The sequence below is a fragment of the Molossus molossus genome, unplaced genomic scaffold, assembly GCF_014108415.1.
Source record: "Molossus molossus isolate mMolMol1 unplaced genomic scaffold, mMolMol1.p scaffold_m16_p_9, whole genome shotgun sequence".
Taxonomy (NCBI): domain Eukaryota; kingdom Metazoa; phylum Chordata; class Mammalia; order Chiroptera; family Molossidae; genus Molossus; species Molossus molossus.
The window spans coordinates 4,344,538-4,359,814 of record NW_023425403.1 but is presented as its reverse complement, the minus strand read 5'-3'; positions in this window follow the sequence as shown (position 1 = coordinate 4,359,814).

Here is a 15,277-nt window from a genome sequence, read left to right as displayed (position 1 = left end):
AGTTGTTACTTCACCTCTGTCATTTCTGATTTTATTCATTTGGGTCCTCTCTCTTGGTTTCTTGATGAGTCTGGCAAAGGTTCATCAATCTTTTTTACCTTTTCAAAGAACTAGCTCTTGGTTTCATTGATCTTTTGTATTATTTTTGTTGGTTTGTTTTTAGTATCTATGTCATTTATTTCCACCCTAATATTTATTATTTCCTTCCTTCTACTTACTCTGGGCTTTTCTTGTGTAAGCATATAAAAATCCTAGAAGAAAATATAGGCCGCTAAATCTCAGACATCTCATGTAGCAGAATTTTCACTGATACATCTCCTAGGGCAGGAGAAATGAGAGAAAAAGTAAACGGATGGGACTATATCAACTGAAAAGCTTCCGTACAGCAAAAGAAACCATCATCAAAATGAAACGAGAACCCATTGTATGGGATAACATATTTGCTAATGACACATCTGATAAAGGGTTAATTTCCAAAATATATAAAAAAGTCATGCAGCTCAACAAAAGGAAGACAAGTAACCCAATTAAAAAATGGGTACAGGACCTGAATAGGCACTTTTCTAAAGAGGACATACAAATGACCGAGAGAGATGTGAAAAAAATGCTCAACTTCACTAATCATCAGAGAGATGCAAAAATTTTTTTTTTTTTTGCAGAGTATTTGATATTTTTATTTTTATTTATTTTTATTTTTTTATTGATTAATTTTTGTTACAGATGATTCTCCTTTTTTCCCCCACTGATTCCCCCCTCCCCCTTCCCTTCCTGCCCCTTCCCCAGAATGTTGTCCATGTCCACTGTTCATGCATACATGCGTATAAGTTCGGTGGTTCATCCCTCTCCCACCTCCCCACTCCTTAGGGGATTGTCAGTCTGTACCCCGCTTCCGCGTCTCTGGGGCTACCCCATTCCTCAAACTGTTATGTTCATTATATTCCACAAATCAGTGAGATCATATGAAATTTGTCTTTCTCTGTTTGGCTTGTTTCACTTAGGATGATACTTTCCAGGTCCCTCCATGTAGTCTCAAAGGATAAGAGATCTTTCTTTCTTACCACTGCGTAGTACTCCATTGTGTATATGTACCACAGCTTTTTGATCCATTCGTCTACTGATGGACACTTGGGCTGTTTCCAGATCTTAGCGATTGTAAATAGTGCTGCTACAAAGATGGGGGTACATACATTCTTTCTGATTGGTGTTTTATGCTTCGTAGGGTATATTCCTAGAAGTGGGGTCACTGGGTCAAATGGGAGATCAATTTTTAATTTTTTGAGGTGACACCATATTGTTTTCCATAGTGGCTGCACCAGTCTGCATTCCCACCAACAGTGTACTACAGTCCCCTTTTCTCCACACCCTCACCAACACTTGTTGTTTGATGATTTGTTGATGGCGGCCATTCTGACAGGTGTGAGGTGATACCTCATTGTTGTTTTGATTTAAGAGATGCAAATTAAAACTACAAGGAAAGATCACCTCACACTTGCCTGAATGGCTGCCACAGTAAATCAACAAACAACAAGTGCTGGAGAGGATATGGAGAAAAAGGAGGATATGGAGAAAAAGGAACCTAGTACACTGCTGGTGGGAATGCAGACTGGTGCAGCCACTATGGAAAACAGTATGGAATTTACTAAAAAATTAGAAATGGCACTACCATTTCATCCACCAATCTCACTTCTAGGAATTTAGCCTAAGAAGCCCAAAACACCAATCAGAAAGGATATGTGAACCCCTATGCTCACAGCAGCACTATTTACAATAGTTAAGATCTGGAAAGAGCCCAAGTGTCCATCAGTAGATGATAAAAAAGCTCTAGTACATTTACACAATAGAATACTACACAGCTGTGAAAAAGAAGGACTTCTTGCCTGGCTGGTGTGGCTCAGTGGTTGAGTGTTAACCCATGCATGTAGCAAGAGGTCATCGGTTCGATTTCCGGTCAGGGCACGTGCCCAGGTTGTGGGCCAAATCACCAATGAGGGGCATGCAGGAGGTGACCAGTCAATGTTCTCTCTCACTGATGTTTCTATCTCTCTCTCCCTTTTTCTTCATCTCTAAATTTAATAAAGAAAAAAAAAAAGGATTTACGTGGTAAGTATTATGCTGAGTGAAATAAGCCCGTGAGAGAAAAACAAATATCATGTGATCTCACTTACAAGTGGAATCTAATGAACAAAATAAACTGACTAACAGAATAGGTCCAGAGGCAGGGAAGCTTGGAACAGACTGGCAGACCTCAGAGGGGATGGGATGGGGAGATGGGAAGAGATTAACCAAATAACTTACATGCATATATGTGTAGCCAATGGGCACAGACAGTAGTGAAGGCCTGGGGTGGGCAGGGACTGGGAGGTAGGGGGTAAATGGGGAGACAATTCAGGGACATCTGTAATACTGTCAACAATAAAATTTACCAAAAAAATAGAATATAAATCAAATGAAACATTAGAAATCATCTGTTTGTACGTTCACAGTTTAAAGATGAAGGTGTGGAGGCCTGGAGGGTTACAAACTCGTGAAGTCAGCAGTTGTATTAGTAGCGGAGCTAACTCCTGATGGCAGACTCCCAGTTCCGCACTCTTCTTCCCTTACTATGATTAGGATGTTTGTTTTGAAAAGGAGATTTAAACAGTCACAGATCTAGTTAGATTTAGAACCCTAGTTAGTTTAAAACAATGTAACTTAATTTCTGAGGGAAAGATCTCTACTCAATTTTCATTCTGTTATTCAACGGACCTTACATGTGCTACTCTCATCTTACAATGAGAAAACGCCAGCCGCTCAGGCCAGGGGTTCCGGGCAGTGGTTAGCTCCTGGCACAGAGCACAGGGAGTGCTTCACCATCAGGTCGGAGAGCAGAGCACCAGGGGATGAGCTGACTCCGGTCCGTTCACCCTCCCCGCTGGGCCTGTTGAGAGCGGTGGCTTTGACAAGGTGCTCAGTGCTATTGATGTGGTGAGGTCCTTTCCAGCGGCTATTCTAAATTAAAACAAACAAAAAGGAAGAACTTCTGAAACTTAGATTTTAGGAAAACTGAGCCGAAAGGGGTTTAGAGTCACCAAAGTGGAGAGCTCACACACTACTTTTGTGTAAACATAGAAAGCATGTAAAAGCATGCCCCCCCAAAACCAAAACAAAACAACAAACACCCACAGAAAATACTGATCAAGCTGATGTGTACTAAATACATAGAGAATTAAATACTTAAAAACTTGCTGTACATAAAAATACTTTTAAAATTTGAAATAGTTTTTGAAAAATATAATCTATTTCCATAATATTGGTTATTAAGATATATATATTTATATATCATATCTTGAAAACTTAACATTAACATTTCAGTTATTATGAGATATATTACTATCTAACATTACTCTTTGGACTTCATGAGGTACCAAAGGGGCTTAAAATTAATTAACCAATAATTGCATAAAATTTGAGATATTTATCACTAGAATAATATTGATCGAATTCTTTAAAACATTATAAATTATAAAATATTTAAACAGGAAAACACAGAGAATAGTACAATAAACATGTAAAATAAACAAAATGTAATACATTTTGACCTTCTGCCATATTTGTGTCTTTAAAAATAAATAACAGTGTAGATAAAGTGAAATCGCCTTTTTTTCTCGTCATAACCTGTCATTTCACTCAAATGTAACTAATCTAATAGATAAACTCATATTAATTTGCTTTATTTTCTGTCATTATTAAACACTTCTTATATATTGGTGTGCACAGGTAATATTGACTTTGATTGATATGGGTCTCACTGTACAAATATATGAGCACAGTTTGTTTGCTTACCTGTTGATGAGTATTTATGTTGTGTGAACTTCTGGTTGTGAAATGCAGCGAATCTCCTGTATGTGCACTTGTCAGTGAATATCTCAGACCACCAAGTGGGATTGTGGGTCATGACCAAGTATGAACATCTTCAGGTATAACAGATATCACCAAATTCCTCTCCATTGATATGCCAGCCAGCTATACATAAATGTTTTCATATCCTCACCAACATCATATTTTCATACTTTTTCCAATCTAATGAGTAAAACAGCATCTTCTTGTCATTTAAATATGTATTTCCTGAATTTCTTGAAATGGAACATTTTTGTGTTTATTTATTTATTTATCCTCACCCGAGGACATTTTTCCATTCTTTGTTCAGATAGAGCGGGAGGGAGAGAGAGGAAGAGAGAAAGAGAAACATCGACGTGAAAGGGACACATCGAGTGGCTGCCACCTGCACACCCAACCAGGGCCGGGGACAAACTGCAACCATGGTACATGCCCTTAGTGGGAACGTGGGTCTCTCTGGACCGCAGGCCGATGCTCTGACTGCTGAGCCAAACCGGCCAGGGCCATTTTTGTGTTTATTAATTGACTGTTCTTTGATTATTTTACATTACTAGTTTCACTTTTCCTTGTTGATTTACAGTTCTTTAAATATTAAAAAAAATATTTAGTGTGCTAATCTTTGTTAGATATACCCATTGCAAATATCTCCAAAAATTCAGTTTCAAAAAATTCTCAATCTTTATTTGTTTGAATATTTACTCTCTTTTGCCTTCGGAAACCTCAAGGGGACCTTTCTCTGTTAGAGTTGTTAGATCCTTCTCTTGTGTCTTTATCACTTCTTTCCAATTTAATTTTTTTTCAATTTTTCATTGATCTCTTAAAGAAAGAGGGAGAGAGAGAAACATGGCTCGGCCGCCTCCTGCACGCCCCCTACTGGGGATCGAGCCTGCAAGCCCGGCATGCGCCCTGCCTGGGAATTGAACCGGGACCTCTCAGCCCATGGGACGACACTCAATCCACGGAGCCAACTGGCCAGGCTTCTTTTTGTATTTTAGTCTCTTTGTCCCTCCGTCTGAACTCTGTGAAGCACTGAGAACTGTACTTCAGCTGCTGAATTCTTTTCTTCCGGTGGTTTCCCAGTGGTGAGTGGGGCTCCTGCCCACACTCCTGCGGTGCCCGGAGGGTCCCTTTTCAGCGGGAACCAGCTCCCATCTGCTTTGTCTGCTTCAGACTGGAAATCCGGCAGGCTGTGGTTTCCGCCCCAACTCATTGTACTTAACCCTCAACTGTGCTGCTCAAAACCTTGAGTGAGGCGTACCCCTTTCATATTCAAGTTCTGAAAATCATGGTTACCAAACCCACTGAAATTTTGACCTATTTTGGGGACAATGATTTTTTTATATTCATGCAGGACTGTCATCTGAATTCAGAGGCTGCTCCTTCTCATATTGCACCAAGGACCGTCCTGAGTGACAAATCCCTGTTCTGTCCAGTGTCCCTGTAACATGTTTGCACCACCAGGGATGCCTTGCCTCTCACAGTACATCCACCTTCACAGACTGAGCTTCCGACCAGCGCTCCCTTTTCACTCTATTCTCTTTCTCTTACTCTATCCCTTCCACCGTCTTTCAGCTCAATTCGTTTCACACGTAGTAATAACATGGTATGATCACTGAGTAGGCTGCTGAAGCCAGAGTGTACTGGCTCGAAATGAAGCACATATTCTTCAGGATTTTTGCAACCCATAGTTAAACATGGCTATTATGGAATGATATCAGCTTATAATTAAATTAATTTACCACAGCTTTTTATTCACCCATCTACTGATGGACACTTGGGCTATTTCCAAATCTTAGCAATTGTAGGTAGTGCTGCTATGAACGTAGGGGTGCATGTATTCTTTGTAATTGGTGTTTCAGGCTTCTCGGGATATATTCCTAGAAGTGGGATCCCTGGGTCAAAAGGCAGTTCCATTTCTAATTTTTTGAGGAAACTCCATACTGTTTTGCACAGTGGCTGCACCAGTCTGCATTCCCACCGGCAGTGTGCTAGGGTCCCCTTTTCTCCACACTCTTGCCAGCACTTGTTGTTGGATGATTTGTTGATGTTAACCATTCTGGCAGGTGTGAGATTGTTCTAATTTGCATCTCTCTGATGATTAGTGATGTTGAGCATTTTTCATATGTCTCTTGGCCATTTGTATGCCCTCTTTGGAGAAGTGTCTATTCAGATCCTCTGCCCATTTTTAATTGGATTGTGTGTCTTCCTTTTGTTGAGTTGTATGAGTTCTTTATTTTGGAAGTTAACCCCTTATCCAATGTGTCATTGGCAAATATGTTCTCCCATACCAAAATAAGCCAGTCAGAGAAAGACAGTATCACATGATCTCACTTATTTGTGGAATCTAATAACCAAAAGAAACGAACGAACAAAACAGATTCAGAGGCACGAAGCAGGGAATAGACTGACAATCCTCAGAGGGAAGTGGGGTTCTGGAAGAGATAAACTAAAGCCCTTATACGCATATATGCACAGCCAACAGACACAGACAATAGTGCGATGAAGGCAGGAGGTGGGAGGGGGGACTGGGAGTTGGGGTGGTCAATAGGGATAAAAAAGGAGGGACATCTGTAATACCTTCAACAATAACAATAAATTAATAAAGTATTTTAAAAACAGAGTAATAAATGCCCCAAACTTATCACTTACTAATTCTTAGTATTTTAATTTCTTCTATGTTGTCGAGGTTTTGTCTATTCTGTCTATTTCTGTCTATGTCTGTATGGTAGAAATACTATATAATATTGTACATTTCTTTCTAACTTGTCATTACGTGATACCACATTGGTGGAGTGAAATTGTCTACAGTAAGTGTATTCACACCCTGGAAATCAGCAGATGCTACAAATTGGGGCATGATTCATGGGTTTGTTAACTGTTTAGGCCTACATTGTCTAATTAAGTAGCTACTAGCAAAATATGGCTATTTAAATTGTAGTTAATTAAGTTGAACGGAGCTAAAAGTTCAGCTCCGCAGTCACAGTGGCTAGCCTTCAGTAGTCACTGTGCATAAGTGGCTATCATTTAAACAGAGCAGATGATGAACATAAGAAAGTGACAGAGATGACATTAATAATGCCATTCAAAGGAAAAGTGGGGCATGTCTGTAGCTGTCATACTGTAAATAGCACAAACATTGAGGAACCATGCTTCCAATATTGAAATCGGCTACAAAGAAGTTGCTAAGGTTAGTGATGAACAAGCCTTCACTGTTTTGCTTTTGACTTACCCATTAACATAAATAAAATTATTAATCTACATTAAGTCAGAAGTATATTCATTTGTCAGTTGCAACCATAGCTGACTGTGAAAACAAGCGTTTGGCAAAATTAATGAAGTAATTCTGTGACAGTCAATTAACTACATGGAAGAATAATAATATAGATTGTATTATTACATGTAAATTGCATGCAACACACTCTTTATATCAGCAACATTTATAGTAAACGTGTGTGCATACGTATACACACATTGTGGGTTTTTTTCAGAGAGCTGGTTGTTATACATTTATTACCATAGCACTAGAAAGTACTTGAATGTGTCCAAAAACATGACACATGAGTGCATTATTAATTTTGGTGTTTCTAAAACTCTCCATCTAGTGTATTCATCTGTGTGTCTTTCTTTCCCTTTCTCCAGCTTGGCCTTGAGATGGCGCTGCTCACCTCCGCCGCGGGGAGCATGAAGGATGTGTGGCCCAGCTGCTGCCGTCGGAATCCGGCTCCTCCGGTCTCATCGGCGCGCACTTCACTGTACGGGAGTTTTATCTCAGCGATCATTGCGTGACCTTGGCAACTAACTAACTGTGCCCGTGAATGTTACAACATCCCAACAGCATATAATTAGCTCATCAGATTGAAGGAAAATTATGTGAATACACTTCTTCAAAAAAATGGAAGATGCTCTTTGAACAAATATTTGCGCTAAATATTGGGGGTTAATAGAAACATAGGCAAAATTATTCCTGTTTATTTGGACAGCCGCCTGAGCTCATCCTCCTCATTCTACCATGATCGTCTTAAATAATCTATTTTTAGCTTATATCCTAAATAGAAGTGTTTTCTGGTATAAGATACAGGCAACTTTTATCAGCGATAGATAGTTATAACACCATTAATCCAAAACTCCCAATATGGGCATTCAGTGGGTGTTTGTGGGGCGAATAATATGTATATATCCCTGTCTACGTGTTTAAATACAACTTACTGAAGCCCTACAATAGCACTGAAGAAGCATGTATGGCAGATGATCACAATGCAGCCTGGGCAGGATAAAGCAGAGCTCAGACTTCTGCGTCTGGAGAAGATGCCTTAGAGCCTTCTGCTGTGGCAACAGCATGACAACAACGCAGGATGTTGTCGCTACGGACGGGAGTCCCGCATGAAGCAAGCTGTCGGAAATCTTCCAGGAGCCTCGGGCCCCCGAGGCAAAGCCTTCTAGTTCTAGGGGTGACTGACTGCCAGCACTTATTTATAACCCATACTTCTAATATTTTAGTGAGACCAAAGGCACTTGATACTTTTTTACATGCTTTTAAAGTGCTCATGGTAATTAACAACAGCAAGTAAAAAGCCTGGCGTCCCCTGTGCAGTAGCCAGATTTCCTTTGGCTATGTTTCTGCGAGCAGCTGGAAAATGAAACCTCAGAGGGTTTCTTCTGTTGTTTGTATTTCCAAACATAGCCATCTTGAAAAAGAAAAAAGAAAGAAAAGCTCTGAATATATGTTATACGAAATCTGAAAACAGTCTATGTTACATTGTATTTTCCTGGATGGCAAACTGATAAATTGGTTGATTTGGCTGAGACATTGTTTCCGAAGGGCAAAACAGGTGAAATGAATAAAAACCACGTCCGACTTGTTGGCATGTTGTTCCTCCACCCCACCTGTCCCTGTGCTGTCCTGACCTCACCATTGTGTTATGGGTTTTTGTTTGTTTTTTAGGGATGAAAGAGAAATAAGAATCCAACTGATCGAAAATGTCTTCTGGAGAAGGTAACACTGAATGGTTTTGCTCAAAAGGAGTAGTTAAAATAAATAAGTAAATAAGAAGTCAATCTGTAGATGTCTAATATGTACCATAAATAAATAAGTTGCTTTATTAAGGGGGTGTTAAACATGTAACTTTATATTTGATAGATGAATGCTTAAGGAGATAGCTTTTCAAAACTTTGCATGCAACCATGCCTTATTTTTAAGTTGAAACTTAGACAGTCACCATGAGGCAAGTCCTTTGGGATTAATTGATTTCCACTGTCTTTTCAAGGTGATGTTTGGGGAGTTAGTTTTGGACCCAGAGTACACTTGTTGGGGTGACAAATGTGTGGACTTGACATTTAACTGACTTGATTCCTAAGGGACATCACCTGTGGGTTCATAGAGGGAGAATAATCTCAGGGTGTAAGAGGACTTGAGATAGCTTCTAAGGCTTAGCTTAAAATAGCATATTATCTAACAGCTATCAAGGCATTAGAAGATTTTAGTTTGTTCACCACTGCCATTTTAAAAGCTTTATTGTCAAATTTGCAGTGGTTCATAGCTGAGATTTTTGTGGGTGGGGCAACAGGTGGAGTGTATCATAGTGAAATATAATCAGAAAAGTAGTAATATCTTAATATTAAAAACTCCTGGTGATTCTTTGCTTGGCTGAGATGTGGGGTTTATTTTTTTCATTTTTATTGACTGTATTGGGTGACACTGGTTAACAAAATTATACAGGTTTCAGGTGCACAGTTCCACACACATCATGTGTACACTGTATGTGTGTTCACCACCCCAACTCAAGCCGCCTCCATCACCATGTACCCCGGTACCTTCCCCCACCCCACCCCCAGCAGTCACCACACGGTTGTCCTTGTCCGTGAGTTTTCCTCTTTATTTTTTCGTTTTTGCTCGATCCCCGAGGTTTCTGATATTCCTGAAAGAATGTATAGATTGTGTTAACAGGGCAATTTCAATTGTTCTGGTGGTTTGTGAGTGACATGTCCGAGTCGCCACTGGGTGACACCATTGCAACCTTAGTAAATGCTGTGGGGATGTGTCTGCTGTTGCTTCTGAAGGAACACGGTCCCATGGGGCAGGCTGGGCTCTGGGCCCCTTCACCTGACTCTGTCTGCTCAGAAAGGTCCCCTCACACCACCAGTCAGCTCCCACTTGGTGCCCGTCCCACTCAGAAATGATGGGGTGCCGTCAGTACCTGTGATTCTACGCAGCTATTTGGAGGCAAACCAATGACACCCACGCATTGGTCTTCCTCTCCTCCAGGGGCCGTTGGCTGGCTTTGTGCCGGTATTTACGAGCAGTGGCTGTGCCTGTGTCCTGCGTCCCTGCAGGGTTGTCTAGCTGGCAGCTGCCTCCCATTGCTGCCCTGTGGTCACAGTGGAGACCCAGGGACAGACGCTGTCCTCAGAAGGCAGCAGCAGGGGGCACATGTGGAGCACCCACCGTTCCCCGGACCTTTGCACCCCGCAGACCCCGCAGCGGCATCGCCCAGAGCTGTGGGAGGACCCGTTTCCTGAAGGGTCGGAGTGACAGTGGGGCCACCGTGCAGGGGCAGCGCTGACTGTGCCGCTTCCTGCCATGGGGAACTGCCCAGGACGGAGGTTACAGCTCACACGGGGTCAGGGTGTGGCTGCACCACCGAACCTTGCTTTTCCCGTCTCCGAGCTGGCTGCTCGATAAATTACCGCCTTGTTCTAGAGTCTGCCCTTAGCCCCCCCACACACATACCATTCGGGGAATCCACTCCTTGTCCACAGGGGTCGTCTTCATCTCAGGTCACCCCGCTCTTGCTGGCACATTCCCTGGCCGGCCATAGCCGTCCTGGAGTGTGTGTGTGTGTTGGGGGGGGCTTCAGAGACGGGTCAGGGCGACCCCAGGCATTGTTCCGGCCGGCCACAGGAGCAACCCCGCGGGTCTCGGCCTCTGCTCCCCCAGGACTCCGCTTTGCAGGCTGCCCCTGTCCTCCGACTGTCAGGTGCGGACCTCGGCAGACTCACAGCGTGCGTATTCGGGGGCACATATACCCCTTGGAAGAGAAACAGCAACGAGCAGAGTCAGTCAGGTGTAAATAGAGATTGCAAACTGGTCAGAACCAACAGACATGTTGTGTTGGCCTTAAAGGTATACACACTTGTGTAGAAGTGAGCCAGCATTTAAAAGCCAGGAGGTGTCACTGTGAAACCTCACTGTTCAGTTTTCCTACACCCATCGGAGCACTAGGAGTCTGAACCCTGGTCCCGGGGCGCTGGGAGTCTGAGCCCTGGTCCCCGAGCGCTGGGAGTCTGAGCCCTGGTCCCCGAGCGCTGGGAGTCTGAGCCCTGGTCCCCGAGCGCTGGGAGTCTGAGCCCTGGTCCCAGGGCGCTGGGAGTCTGAACCCTGGTCCCCGAGCGCTGGGAGTCTGAGCCCTGGTCCCGGGGCACTGGGAGTCTGAGCCCTGGTCCCGGGGCGCTGGGAGTCTGAACCCTGGTCCCCGAGCGCTGGGAGTCTGAGCCCTGGTCCCAGGGCGCTGGGAGTCTGAACCCTGGTCCCCGAGCGCTGGGAGTCTGAGCCCTGGTCCCGGGGCACTGGGAGTCTGAGCCCTGGTCCCGGGGTGCTGGGAGTCTGAGCCCTGGTCCCCGAGCGCTGCGAGTCTGATCCCTGGTGCTGGGGCGCTGGGAGTCTGAGCCCTGGTCCCGGGGTGCTGGGAGTCTGAGCCCTGGTCCCCGAGCGCTGAGAGTCTGAACCCTGGTCCCGGGGCGCTGGGAGTCTGAGCCCTGGTCCCGGGGTGCTGGGAGTCTGAGCCCTGGTCCCCGAGCGCTGAGAGTCTGAACCCTGGTGCTGGGGCGCTGGGAGTCTGAGCCCTGGTCCCGGGGTGCTGGGAGTCTGAGCCCTGGTCCCCGAGCGCTGAGAGTCTGAACCCTGGTGCTGGGGCGCTGGGAGTCTGAGCCCTGGTCCCGGGGTGCTGGGAGTCTGAGCCCTGGTCCCCGAGCGCTGAGAGTCTGAACCCTGGTGCTGGGGCGCTGGGAGTCTGAGCCCTGGTCCCGGGGTGCTGGGAGTCTGAGCCCTGGTCCCCGAGCGCTGAGAGTCTGAACCCTGGTCCCGGGGCACTGGGAGTCTGAGCCCTGGTCCCGGGGTGCTGGGAGTCTGAGCCCTGGTCCCCGAGCACTGAGAGTCTGAACCCTGGTGCTGGGGCGCTGGGAGTCTGAGCCCTGGTCCCGGGGTGCTGGGAGTCTGAGCCCTGGTCCCCGAGCGCTGAGAGTCTGAACCCTGGTGCTGGGGCGCTGGGAGTCTGAGCCCTGGTCCCGGGGTGCTGGGAGTCTGAGCCCTGGTGCTGGGGCGCTGGGAGTCTGAGCCCTGGTCCCCGAGCACTGAGAGTCTGAACCCTGGTCCCGGGGTGCTGGGAGTCTGAACCCTGGTGCTGGGGCGCTGGCAGTCTGAGCCCTGGTCCCGGGGTGCTGGGAGTCTGAGCCCTGGTGCTGGGGCGCTGGGAGTCTGAGCCCTGGTCCCGGGGCGCTGGGAGTCTGAGCCCTGGTCCCGGAGGACAGCCGTCGGCTGGAGCAGGCAGCCTTCCCCTCTGAAGTCACTCCTCTTTCTTCCTCACCCTGCTGCCTCGACTCGTCCAGCACGTGGCTGGCCACTGTAGCTATGGAGTTTTGCAAACCCTGATCTCAATCCTAAGGAGAAAGGAGTATTTTCCCAACTGGATGATAAGGTGTAAGGCCCCTTCTGTCAGCCATGGTGGAGTTTGTACTTGACCTTGCGTATTTTGCAAAGCACCATTGGTTGTCTTCCCCTTCCCTGCCGCGCCTTCAAACCAGACCTCTTTCCGGGTCGTGGGATGCTTCGATGTGGTTGCTGTCTCAGCGCTGTTGCCGGGCAGAAATTCCAGCCACTGTTAGGAGTTACCGTCCCTTTAGTCACCAGCCTTGAGCCTCTGCCCCCCCACTTAGCAAGTGACCGACAGGTGTCTGTCTGCCTGAGAGGAATGTGAGCCCCTGCTCAGCAGGTTTCAGAGGGCGTGGGCCTCACCTGCTCCAGCAGCCCAAGGGGGGGGGGGCTGTTTCTCCAGGTCACATGGACACGGGTTTGAGTGGTCTCGAACACGCTACTCAGGCTTTGCTTTTTCCCTTTATTGACTTCAGAGGGAGAGGAAGGGAGAGGGAGCGAGAGAGAAACATCCATCGATGAGAGAGCACATCGATTGGCCGTCTCCTGCAGGCCCCCCACTGGGGATTGGGCCCGCAACCTGGGCATGTGCCCTGACCAGGAATCGAACCGGCGACCTCTTGGTGCAGGGTCGATGCTCAGCCACTGAGCCGCACCGGCCGGACCACCCAGGCTTCCTACTGACCAGTCTTCTCACCTACAGCGTAGGGTGTGTTCTGGGTATTTCTCCTTGGATTCAGGAATAAGCCAGCTGAACAGACGGGCCCGCTGCACGGAGCGCATCTTACGCAACACGCACAGAAAGGTTCACGCCCAAGCCCTCGGCCCACGGTGGTGCCGCGTCAGTGGGGGCGGGGGGGTGCCTGCAGCTCCGGGTTCTAAGTAGCTGAGTGCCGCACTCACGGGAGGAAAATGGGGGGAAGACACACATACGAGTGAGACTTGTTAGGTATCACAAAGTTTAGCCTCATCTCACGTTTATTGAAGCAGAGGCTCGTGAACCTGCGCTGGCCTGGACGTTGGGAGCGAAGAGGAGTAATCAGAGCTCTGGGCCCTGCGGCGGGCGGGGAAGGTGTAGAAGGCGGGAAGGACATTGTTCTGAACATGGGCAGCAGCGACTTCTCTTCTTAGTTGAATGGCAAAGTAGGTGCCAAGCCAAGATTTTGTGTAGGGGCTTTAAAGGGGCCTTCTAGGAAATGCTCGACGTGCTGCGAAGTCCTACGACGTGACGGGTTCACTGCACTGGCACTGTGGCGATTTTACAAACCAGCCGCTCCCGCGTGTGACCATCCCTTAGTCACCAGCTGTCTTTTTGCATAAAATTAGATTAAGTAACTAAATGCAGACTTTCCTGTGTCGGTTGTCCCTAGTACCATCCCAAGGAATTTGTATATGGACGCAGCCAGTTTCTCGGGAAGTAACTCTGGGGGACATAGCCGGAGAAGCCGGCTTTGGAAATAACAGCATTAGCACCTGCCGTCGGAAAAGCTGCAGAGTCATCTCTGGCTTATTTTGAAGCTGTCAATCAAAATGAGCTCTTTTGAATCCGTACGGACTTCGCGCTGCCAGAAATTATATCCTGTCTTCGTGAAGAATGGGAACGAGGATTTCCCCAGAGAAACCCAGGACCCGAGGACGTTATTGGAACTCCTGGGTCAAGTCATTCTGGGAGCTGGGCCCGTCGACAGACTCGAAACCCTAGAAGCTAATAAATTACCTGTGTGCTTACGCTAGTAGAATACACACAAAAATCAGACTTACACACTTAGCAATGGAAGGAATCCTAAGACACATGGTCAATGTATTTGTCTTCAATATACTTTAAGTGTGTACTTAACAGAAGAAAATTAAATATAGCCTCTTGGAAATTCGGGCTTCCCTACCATAGCACATCATTCGGCTGTGAATTAAGGCCATGTTCCTCCAGGGGACAGTGGCGGGCAGGACAGAAGGGTCAGGGACAGGACAGCTAACACTCAGCGAGGTTCAAGGGCATGAGCACGCTCACTGTATGTAAGTGGGGGCTCAGAATGTCCACTTCTGACACGGTGGATGGTTGGCGCCAGGGATGTGGAACTAAAGTAGCAGATGTGCCAACTGTGCGTGCAAAATGGTTACAAGGAGCCGGAGCAAGCCCCAACTGATGGAGTACAGTGCTATAGCCTTGGGAATAACCTTTGTCCTCGGGGGAGATGGAGACATGTGGACAGTCCCCTGGGATGGGATCTTAGAATGTTGACCAGGAACCAGTCCTACAGCCTGGGACCAAGATCCCGAGGATTTGGGTTCAGAAACTGCCGGAGAAGCCCAGAGCTCAGAGGACAGGAAGCCTGGGGAAGGGCAGGCCGGAATGACCTCTTCTCGAGGCAGGACGTGTTTGGGAGTGGACAGGAAGCTCAGTGACCGTACCTCTGGGACCCTGGAGAACGCAAAGAAATCCCGTCGAGAAATGGAAGTGAAAGTCGTTTTAGTTACAGCTTCCTCTAGACCTGAAGTTCTGAGAGAAATTTAATTCTGCAGTTGAATTCTTATGCCAGTGACTGTCGTAAAAATGACGTTTTGTCTGTGTGATCTTGCCCCGTTCTGAAAATGCTCTTTCTAGTTGGCTTCAAGGCCACGTGCCTTTCCTGAACACGGACTACTCCACCTGTAAATTTATGGTGTAAACCTCGAGACTGCAGCTCAAAGTTAGCCTGCCTCCCTTCTTCCGTGTTTTAACTTAAAAATAAAAAAGCTTGCCTTGGCTGGTTTGGCTCA